We start from the raw sequence: 11,498 nt of genomic DNA, 5'->3' as shown, positions 1-11,498 counted from the left end.
TAAATTACTCTTTGTACCCGATTGACCACGCAAGAGACGAACTCGATCCCATCTCTCTGCTCGCACACCTGTGAGGCCTTTCGCAGTGACGACCAGCACAAGGTGAGGCGGCAAGGGCGGTGGGGAACAACGATCGTCATCAAGGTGCAGCAGCAAGGGCGGTGAAGAGTAGCAAGGCAGCGGGCAACAAGGCGCAAATGTGGTGAACTGGTGCCCTTCTCCGCGCCGCTCGAGGAGCTCCGCGTGTAGGTACTCCCCCCACCGTCACTGCCAGCAGCTGCTGCTCGCCCAACATGCTCCTAGGCCGGAGCAAGTTGGGCAGGAGTGCGCAAGTTCATGACGACTTCATGTCTTCATGGCGGACCTGTGGCGTCCATAAGCTCGGACCCGAGCGAGGAAGAAGATGGGCGCCACAACCCCGGCCAGGGCGCGACGGAGCTACCAACCTAGGTGACGTAGCCCGTAACAATGCACGTGTGCCCGCTGTAGAAGATGCCGGCGTTGAGCCGACGTCCACCCGAAAAGCAGAGGACACAACGATGGCGATCTTGCCTTCTTCTTTGGCATAGAAACATGCGTCACCGCTGCTCATCCTAGGCACCCTTTCTTTTCCTCGACGGCCCGATCAAGGGCGTCACCGAGTTTCACACGCCGTGACTTTGGCTCGAGCTTTGAGACGGGTGGTGTGCACCTCCTCCTTTGCACACAGACACAGGCGGCGAACCACTCCGAGTAAATCTGCATGGAGCGAGGAGCGGCCAGCGCCTCCTCCTATGCTTCGGCAATCGGCAGCCACACGAGGGTTGCACATCTCCTCTCCCTTGGCAGCGACAGCCGTGCAAAATGACGATGGACGTATGACCACTTGATCTTGCGCGGAATGGTTGCCAACAGAAAGTGAATGGGCCAGGGTTTGTGTGTCGCCGGCCGGTCGGACATCAATGCAGGCAGGGGGAGCGGTGAGCCGGGCGGGGTTTTGGATGGTACCGAGGTGTCGAACGTCCCAGACTTCCCTAGAGCTCCCCTTATTTGGGATCAGATGTCTGGATAGATCGGTCATAATTTGAAGGACAGTACTCTGCGTTGGCGCGTCGGTTCAAATATTTCGGCCGGTTAACCTGGATCCATCTGATTTGCATGCGGTAGCCTTCAGATCTCCCCCTCCTCTTTTGTATCCCATCTTCAACCTTCCATACACGGAAGAAAGAGAGAAAGAGGAAAAGGAGGGCGTTGCCCCCTCACACGTCGCATCCCATGCCATGCCTCCTCATCTTCTCTCATCGCCGGTCATCCCTGGTCGCCACCCCCTCGCCGTCGATCGCGGTCATCGCCGGCGGTCCCAGCTCCGTCATGATGCATGTAGCAAAATATCGTTGAAGCTTTTTTTATTGAAACATTTTTCATATATCGTTGAAGTTTTTTTTGTCAATTTGCAACAATGCGAGCATAGTTCCGTCGTCGCGGGTTGCAACTCAGCTGTGATGGATGTAGCAAAACGTTATGCCGGTTGTAGCAAAATGAAACACTGATTGTAGAAAAAATCACGTCGTGTGCGATGTAGCAAAATGCGACGCCGGTGGTAGTAAAATGTTGTGTCGGGTGTAGTAAATTTAGATACCGGTTGAAGCATGTAGTAAATTAGGCCTTCGGCCATGGATGCAACTTCACTGACCATGCCTGTTGTAGCTCCGGTCACCATGGAGCAGTTGAGAGAGGGAAAAATCAAGGGGAGGACAATGGGTCGGTGGTAGGCTTCGAGGGTGCTTGCCGCGGAAGAAGACGGAGGCTCGCTGGAGGAGATCGCCGGGGCAAGATTTTCCATGACAACCGGGAGGTTGGAAAAAAAGAAAGGAGAAGGAATGAAGGATGCGGGGATGTGGAAAAAAATAATGTGGTGGGCCCTCCCGATTTAATTCGCTGTAGCAGAATGAGTGGACGAGACCGGTCGAAGTGTTCGTCCGGTGCGCTAGCTGAAAACATTTACCTAATTTAAATGGTTGCGTTGAAGGACTAAAGATGTATGGACCGTCTAGTCCGAACATGTATATACTAAAGGTTTGGGCATCCGCGTTGGAGATGCCCTTTAGGAAAGGTTATGAAAAAACAATATTATGGCATCTCCAACGTGGTTCCAAAGATGGATGCCCCTATATTTCAATGGACACACCGACACATCTGGTCAGACGGCTATCATCCAATGCTATATGTTAAACTTTTTTGTTGTTGATAAAAGCAGTTGTTCTGATGCATTTAGTATAGAAATATAAATCTAATCTATTATCACGATGGGCGGAACCCATGAAGACATCTCCTCATCAGACATATTTGAGTGGGCATCCTCAATGCCCATAGGAGGGTTGTGGTCGGAGCGTTGACTGGTGCAGTGGTTGTGATCTTGGCTTCTTTCGCATAGAAGTGGATGTCACGTCGTCACCGCTGTTCATCCTACCCACCTGTCTTCTGCCCAGCAGCCCGAATGAGGGCATCACGGGTTTAGCACACCGCAACTTAAAAAAAACGTAAAAAAAATAAAATTCCCTCCTATATTAATTAAGAAGAGAAGAATTTGCATGAATTACAACATTCCTATTCCAAAAATTAACTACCCTCGCAGCAATGATTGAACCCAACTTCTTTGCTCGAGCAGCCGCCCAAAGTGACACATCCTTCTTCAGATTATCTAGGAGAACCAAAAGCGATGCACTCTTCTATTAGAAGACGCGAGCATTTCACTAGTTTCAGATGGTTCAAGAGGCAAGCATAACAAGGGAGGCCATTGCTTTTCTATTAGGCATCAACGCGTCGGATAGCCCAATCCACCATTCCTCGGTGGACCGAAAGAGGTGTCAAGAAGAGGTGTCCATGTGATTTAGCTGCAGCCAAGCCTTGAGCATGCCCCAAAATGTGATCGTGAACCTACGTTTGAAGAGGAGGTGGTCAAGAGATTCCTGTACTTGTTGCTTGCATAGGGAGCAAAGTCCACTGTTTAGCCATCCCCGCTTTGTCAACCTATCTGCGGTCCAATGCCTGTTCTGTATGACCAACCACGCAAAACTTTTGACTTTAGGCGGTGCACAAGCCTTCCAAACCGTACCCAACATAGAGGACCGAATCAAGCCAAGGAACCGGGCCTTGTAGGCGGAGGTCGCCGAGTAGAGGCCACTGACTGTGTGTTTCCAAGTGATGTCGTCGTCAACTCCATCATGAAGCTGAAAATCACAAATGATAGTCCAGAGTTCAACAAACTCCCGGAAGTGCGCAAAAGTGAAGTTGGCTGAGGTGTTGATTTTAGTGATCGAGGCGTCATCCTTCAGGGCTTCACGAATCTTCCAGTTTTTCCTTCTAGAAGCCTGAAAGATTAATGGGGCAATGTCTTTTGGTTTTCGGACGTGCACCCACGGCGCATCCCAGAAAGACATGCACGCACCATCGCCAATAATAATGGTCGTCGAGGCATAGAAGAAGTCTCGATCAACCTCATCACATGAATTGCCCATCCCAACCCAAAGCTTATTTGGTTCCTTTCACTCAAACCGAAGCCATCGCAAACGCAATGCCCATGCAAATTTGTCTGTGTTGAGTACACCAAGCCCTCCATATTCAATCAGGAGACAAATCGTCTCCCAATTGACTTTGCTTTTGCCCCTCGTGGTTGTGACTTCACCCTCCCAAAGGAAGGCTCGCTCAAGCTTGTTGAGGTTTTGCAACGTGCCGACAGGGACACCGAGGGGTGTAATGAAGAACATTGCTTGGGAGGAAAGCACATACTTGACTAGGTTTGCACGCCCAATAGTGGTGATATTTTGCCTGTCCCAAGTGACCAACTTAGAGGCCGCCTTATCTTCGAGAAATTGGAAATCCACCTTTTTAAGCTTTCACACTGGTAGCTTAGGAGACCCAAGTACTTAATGTTAGAAGGGAGAAAGGGATTGATGGAATAGTTGTTGTATTGCTTGAGCCTCATGGGTATATATATAGAAGCACAATGACCAACTTAGAGTACAAGACAAGGTAGGACAAACCCTAGTCTATCTCATATTTCCTGATAATCAATATACTCAGCATCCCCCCGCAGTCATAGTGGTAGCGATGCAAAAGTTGAGACTAGAGAAGAATCGGAAGGTAAGACGATGGTCATCCCCCCACACTCGTAACGATTGATGCATCGCGGAAGTTGTTGCTGGAGTGAAAACCGATGAGGTTGCTCAAGCAAGGTGGTAGCCCTTTGTGCCGATATCGAGGTAGCCGAGAGCGTAGGGTGGTGTAGCCGTGGTCGAGGTAGTCGTGTGAAGAACTCCATGGTCGATGTCAAGTTGAGGTAGCCAGTGTCGAGGAAGTCGCCGTGGAGCTGTGGGCGCAAGGAGGCGCCGAGTTAGACATGGGCGCAGTGGTGTCGAATTAGTGGTGCACCGGGAAGAAGATGTAGTTGAGACGCGTCGCTGAGACGCCTGGGAACACAACGGGGATGAAGGCACGCATCGGTGTTGCCAGCATCGGGCATGCGTAGATGGGGACCTGCACACAACTTGTACACCATGTCGAGGAGGCTAGCAGAGAAGGCCTCGACGACAGTTGCAACACAAATTGGCGGGGGCCGATGTTGCCCGCGATGGTCGGAGTAGACGAAGTGGTCGGGGTAGACGACGGTGACGCTGGCGATGAGCTGGTGTTGGCCGAAGATGAAGGGGGTGGACGGGTGCTACAGCGACATAAATCTTCTGTCGTCTCTTGAGCTTGCGTTGGTTTTTCCCTTGAAGAGGAAAGGGCGATGTAGCACAGGAGCAGTAAGTATTTCCCTCAGTTTGAGAACCAAGGTATCAATCCAGTAGGAGAATCGCGTTAAGTCCAGAGTACCTGCACAAACACAAAAGCGCTTGCACCCAACGCTATAAAGGGGTTGTCAATCCCTTCAAGATTGATTGCAAAGTGAGAACTGAAGGCAGAAAGTGCAACGAAGTGAAAGTGTAAGGCTGGAAATATGATGTGAAGTAGACCCGGGGGCCATAGTGTTCACTAGAGGCTTCTCTCAAAATAGCAAATATTACGGTGGGTGAAAAAATTACTGTCGAGCAATTGATAGAATCGCGCAAAGTCATGACGATATCTAAAGCAATGATCATACATATAGGCATCACGTCCGAGACAAGTAGACCGATACTTTCTGCATCTACTACTATTACTCCACACATCGACCGCTATCCAACATGCATCTAGTGTATTGAGTTCATGACGAATAGAGTAACGCCTTAAGCAAGATGACATGATGTAGAGGGATAAACTCAAACCAATGATGAAACCCCATCTTTTTACCCTTGATGGCAATAACATGATGCGTGCCTCGCTACCCCTTCTGTCATTGGGTGAGGTCATCGCACGGTATGAACCAAAAACCAAGCACTTCTCCCATTGCAAGAATCATAGATCAAGCTGGCCAAACAAAACCCACAACTCGAAGAGAATTACAAGGATATGAAATCATACATATAAGAGGTCAGAAGAAACTCAAATAAGATTCACAGATAATCTGATCATAAATCCACAATTCATCGGATCTCGACAAACAAATCGCAAAAGAAGATTACATCGGATAGATCTCCATGAAGATCATGGAGAACTTTGTATTGAAGATCCAAGAGAGAGAAGAAGTCATCTAGCTACTAGCTATAGACCCGTAGGTCTATGGTGAACTACCCACGCATCATCGGAGAGGTCACGGTGTTGATGAAGAAGCCATCCATATCCGAATCCCCCCTCCGGCAGGGCACCAGAACGTGCCCCAGATGGTATCTTGCGGCGGCGGAAAAGTATTTTCATGGATCTCCTGATTTTTTCTGGGATTTTAGGGAATATATAGGCGAAAGACCTAGGGTATAGGAGGCCCAGGGAGCCCACAAGCCTGGGAGGTGCGCCCCCCCTGACTGTGGCTAGGGGGCTTGTGGGGTCCGAGGTGACCCTCTACCTTGGTTCTCAAGTCTCCCGATCGTCTTCGGTTTCAGAAAAAATCTTTTCGGAAGTTTTATTCCGTTTGGACTCCATTTAAAATCCTCCTCTGAAAAGGGTCAAAAACACGGAAAAAACAGGAACTGACACTTGGCACTGAGTTAATAAGTTAGTCCCAAAAAAGATATAAAAGGCATACAAAACATTCAAAGTTTGACAAGATAATAGCATGAAACCATCAAAAATTATAGATACGTTGGAGACGTATCAAGCATCCCCAAGCTTAACTCCTGCTCGTCCTCGAGTAGTGAAGTGATAAAGACTGAATTTTTGATGTGGAATGCTACCCAGCATAGTTGTCCTTTGTAACTTCTTTCATGTGACATGAATGTTCAGATCCGTAAGATTCAAAACAATAGTTTGCTATTGACATGAAAACAATAATACTTCAAGCAAACTAGCAAGGTAACCATGAACTCTCGAAATAACAAGGCCAAAGAAAGTTATCCCTACAAAATCATATAGTCTGGCTATGCTCCATCATCCCCACACAACTAATTTAAATCATGCACAACCCCGGTATTGGCCAAGTAATTGTTTTCGCACTCTTACTTTCTCAAACCTTTTTCAACTATCACGCAATACATGAGCGTGAGCCATACGTATAACACTATAAGTGGAATAGAGTGTGGTGGTGGTTGTGAGACAAAAAGGAGGAGATGGTCACATTGACTCGGCGTATCAAAGGGTTATGAAGATGCCCATTAATAGATATCAATGTGAATGAATAGGGATTGCCATACAAAGGATGCACTAGAGCTATAAGTATGTGAAAGGTCAAAAGGAGAACTAGTGGGTGTGCATCCAACTTGCTTGCTCACGAAGACCTAAAGCAATTTGAGGAAGCCCATCATTGAAATATACAAGCCAAGTTATATAATAAAGATTCTCACTAGCATATGGTGGTGACGAAACGAGAGGCTCTCAATCATGAAGAAGATGGTGCTTTTATGAAGCACAAGTGTGGAAAAAGATAGTAGCATTGTCCCTTCTCTCTTTTTCTCTCTTTTTTATTTGGACTCTTCCGCCTATTTTTTTATTATTATTTGGGCTCTTTGGCCTTTTTTTATTTCCTCACATGGGACAATGCTCTAATAATGATTATCACCACACTTTTATTTACTCACAACTCAATACTTAGAGCAATGATGACTCTATAGGAAATGCCTCCGGCAGTGTACCAGGATGTGCAACGATCTAGCTTGGCGTATGACGTTGAAACATCTCGCTAGCTATCTTACGATCATGCAATGACAATACGAGAGTGACGGCACAAGTCATGAGACGGAACGGTGGGAGTTGCATGACAATATATCTCGGAATGGCTATGAAAATGCCATAGTAGGTAGGTATGGTGGCTGTTTTGAGGAAGGCATATGGTGGGTTTGTTCACCGGTGAAAATTACGCGGTACTAGAGAGGCTAGCAATGGTGGAAGGTGAAAGTGCATCTATACCATGGACTCACATTAGTCATGAACAACGCACATACTTGTTGCGAAAGTTTTTATTAGTAATCGAAACAAAGTGCTAAACGCATACTCCTAGGGGAAGGGTTGGTAGGTGTTAACCATCGCGCGATCCCGACCGCAACACAAAGGATGACAATCAATAGATCAATTATGCTCCGACTTCCTAACATAGCGGTTCACCATACGTGCATGTTACGGGAATCACTAACTTCAACACAAGTATTTCTAGATTCACAACACCCTACTAACATAACTCTTAATATTACCAAATCCACGTCTCAAAACTAATTGAGAGGAATCAAAACTTCTCTTTCTACTCAATGCACATGAAGATGGAGGTTTTTGTATCCTCTTTGGTACCTATCACCTTTGGGACTAATTTCATAGCACAAGCCAACTACCAAGTTACGCACCGTCGTGCTTTAAAAGATCTAAGTGAAGCACATAGAGCAAAATTATCTAGCTCAAAAGATATAAGTGAAGAACGATGAGCATTCTAGCAAAACCACGATGAGTGTGTGTCTCTCTCAAAAGGTGTGCAACAAGGATGATTGTGACACAACAAAAAGAAAAGACTCCTACGATACAAGACGCTCCAAGCAAAGCACAAAAAAGAAACACAAAAGACACTATCATAACAGAATTATGATGGTGTGGACGCAACAAAACAGAAAAAAAGATAAATTCATTGGGTTGCCTCCCAACAAGCGCTCTGGTTTAACGCCCTTTAGCTAGGCATTGATAATTCAATGATGCTCACACAAAAGACAAGAATTGAAGCACAACGAGAGCATCATAAAGCATGTGAAAATCACATCTAAGTCTAACATACTTCCTATGCATAAGCATTTTATAGGAAAACAGATTGTCAAGACAACCAATAGTTACCATATGCAAGGAAGAAGAAAGAGACAATAGCAATCTCAACATAACGAGAGGTAATTTGGTAATATGAAAGTTTCTACCATAATATTTTCCTCTCTTAAAGAAATTACATGTGGGATCATAATCAAATTCAACAATGTAGCTATCATAAAGGATATTCTTTTCATGATCCACATGCATGCAAAGTTGACGCTCTTAAAAAATAATGGGATTATCATCAACTAAAGTCATGACTTCTCCAATCCCACTTTCGATATTATTGCAAATATCATAATCATCATGCAAAACATCCAAAGTTTGACAAGATAATAGCATGAAACCATAAAAAATTATAGATACGTTGGAGACGTATCACCTCCCGCGGCCCAGCTCCTGGCTCGCCTCCTCAGCCTCTCCTCCGAACCGGCCCAAGGCCCTCTGGTGAGCACCCCGTTCTATCCAGCGCCCCCGCGCGCGTTTTAGTTATCTAGCACTCTGCCCCTGTTTCGGCCTGTAGCAGATTTCGGCCCGTTCAACTTTTTTTAGGTTTGCAGATTTATTATTTTCAGAAAAATGCATATTTTTAAACGCCCGTAGTTTTTAAATCATGCGTCGGATCGCGACAAATTATATATATATATATATAGTGATTAGATTTTCGCGTAGATTATTGTTTTTCAGCTTGCATGCATATTTAAGACTGTTAGCTGTGCTGGTTGCGTTGGTTTGCGTGTCAACGGGTTAAAAACGGTTTAGTTCATAGTTATTTAACCGTAGCTCCATTGGAGATGAGCCATATATGTAAATGGACTAAAACGATGAGTAGAATCATGTGAACCACTTTGTAATGCCGTTTAACAAACAAAAAATGTGTTCAGAATAAATCTAGATAGATTTTGAAAGTAACACGTGGGGTCAGTTCGGAGATGCTATATGTCGTTTCGGGCCTCATTTAAAATGCCTAGATAGGTAGTTTAATTGCGCTTCACCCCTTCCATGTTTAAACAACAGTTAACATTGTCGTGTATCTAAACGAGAGTGAATTAAATAATTAAATGTGGAACTACGTCAATATGTAATCGTTGCATATTGAGCTTCACTGAATGTGTAGTGTTTGATTGTGTTAATTGTCATGCCATGCCTTGCATATTTAAAACCGATTAGGGTGTGCATCATATCGTGCATGTGTCATGGTGAATATCATGTGTTGATTCTTGTTTCCGATCGCCTTCATCTCGATAGAGTTCCGCAAGCATGTCGGAATGTGAGGATCCGTTCGGCTACGTTTGTCTGCTTCACGGAGTCGTTCTTCTTCCAAGCGGGATCACAGGCAAGATGATCATTTCCCTAGATACCATTACTATCATTGCCATGCTAGTTATATCGTTTCTACCACTATGTCTCGCTGCCTACCACCTGTTAAATATCAGCCTTCCAACATTGCCATGAAAACCTTCAACCTTTTCACAAACCACTAATTAGCTATGTTATCGCTTGCTTAACCATTGGATAGCATTGCCAGTTGCAGGTGCAGTTGCTTCCATGTGATAACATGGGTTCCTTGTTATATGACCATATTAATTGCTATTTAATCCAATGCACCTACATACTTGATAAAAGGTGGAAGGCTCGGCCTTTCTAGCATGATGTTTTGTTCCACCTTTGCCGCCTTAGTTTCGACTACCGGTGTTATGTTCAATAATTGAGCGCTCCTAACATGCTTGGGGTTGTTATGGGGACCCCTTAGATTTCTGTTTTGGGATAAATCTCGTTTGACAAGGCCCAACATTGGTACTATTTGCTTAATAACAACTAAAATATGCATAGGGTTTGATCAGCCCGTGGATATTAATAAACCCCCCGGGGCAGTGCTCCTCATGAGTGTTGATCCACCCACCTAGCAGTCGGCGGTGCCACTTCGGGGCAACTCGAGGCGTTTTCAGGCTATCGTCCACTTTGCATAGACGGTTGACGCCCGTAGATAGAAAGCGCACGACTCTAGATGCGGATCTGGCTGACCGAGTGGCCTTGCTGGACTTGTTCTACTCTTCTCAAACGTCTTGTGCGAGGGATACCGAGGATACTTTGGGCTATCTCGAGGTTGAGGTTTTCCAATAGGAACCCGAGGAGATCACGAGTTTCCCTGATCGAGGTCATTCCGGCGGAGCATGTAGTAGTTTGTGATGGACTAGTTGGAGCACCCCTGCAGGGTTAAATCTTTCGAAAAGCCGTGTCCGCGGTTATGTGACAACGTGGAAACTTTGTTTACATCCGGTTCTAGAAAACTTGAAATAAACATAATTAAAACTTGCCAACTGAGTGTGTAACCGTGACTGTCTCTTTCATGAGCTCCTTCTCCGATTGAGAACACGGTGGGGTTATGTCTGACGTAAGTAGGTGTTCAGGATCATTCATTTGATCATCAATAGTTCACGTACGCTATGCGTAGATCATCCCCCTCTTATTCTTGTACTCGTAAGTTAGCCACCTCAAATAAATGATTAGTCGCTTGTTGCAGCCTCTCCACTTAACCATACCTCACTCATTAAGCTTTGCTAGTCTTGATACCTTTGGGAATGAGATTGTTGAGTCCATGTGGCTCACAGATTACTACAACACCAATTGCACGTACATGTAAAAAGTTACTTTGATGTGAGCGCGATGATTGTTCATTTGAAGTTTCTTCTTCTTCTTCTTCTTTGTCGATCTAGGATGGGTTCCAGACCGGCAGCCTGAGATAGCAAGGATGGTCATCGTTTTTTTATCGTTTGTTTTTGTCCGTACTCGGACCCTGCTCTTCTTCATGATGAATGTATACTGTTGTATTGATGTGATTGTTGTAGTTTGTGGTGAGTGTAAGCCAACTCCTTATACTCATCTTTTCAGTACATGTACTTGTAACGATATCCATTCTTGCGAAACGACGAGATGCGTTTCTATCCCTGTCGAGGCCCTCGTGTCAAAATATGGATAAGCCCGCATCTTGAACGTCACACAACACTTCTTGAAAAAGAGGCCAGTGAAGGCCCTGGTGCTTTGTTATGTGGCATATGATTTATGGCGTCACATACCTCCTCCTCGGAGATAGGGTCTCCGGGAGAGAAAAACTCCTGCGGCTCCATGCCGAGACCCTCCGAGTTGAAATCAATCTCCCTGGCAGCACT

The sequence above is a fragment of the Hordeum vulgare genome, chromosome 4H (genome assembly GCF_904849725.1).
Source record: "Hordeum vulgare subsp. vulgare chromosome 4H, MorexV3_pseudomolecules_assembly, whole genome shotgun sequence".
Classification (NCBI taxonomy): domain Eukaryota; kingdom Viridiplantae; phylum Streptophyta; class Magnoliopsida; order Poales; family Poaceae; genus Hordeum; species Hordeum vulgare.
The sequence above is the reverse complement of the archived record's forward strand: the minus strand, read 5'-3'. Positions refer to the sequence as shown.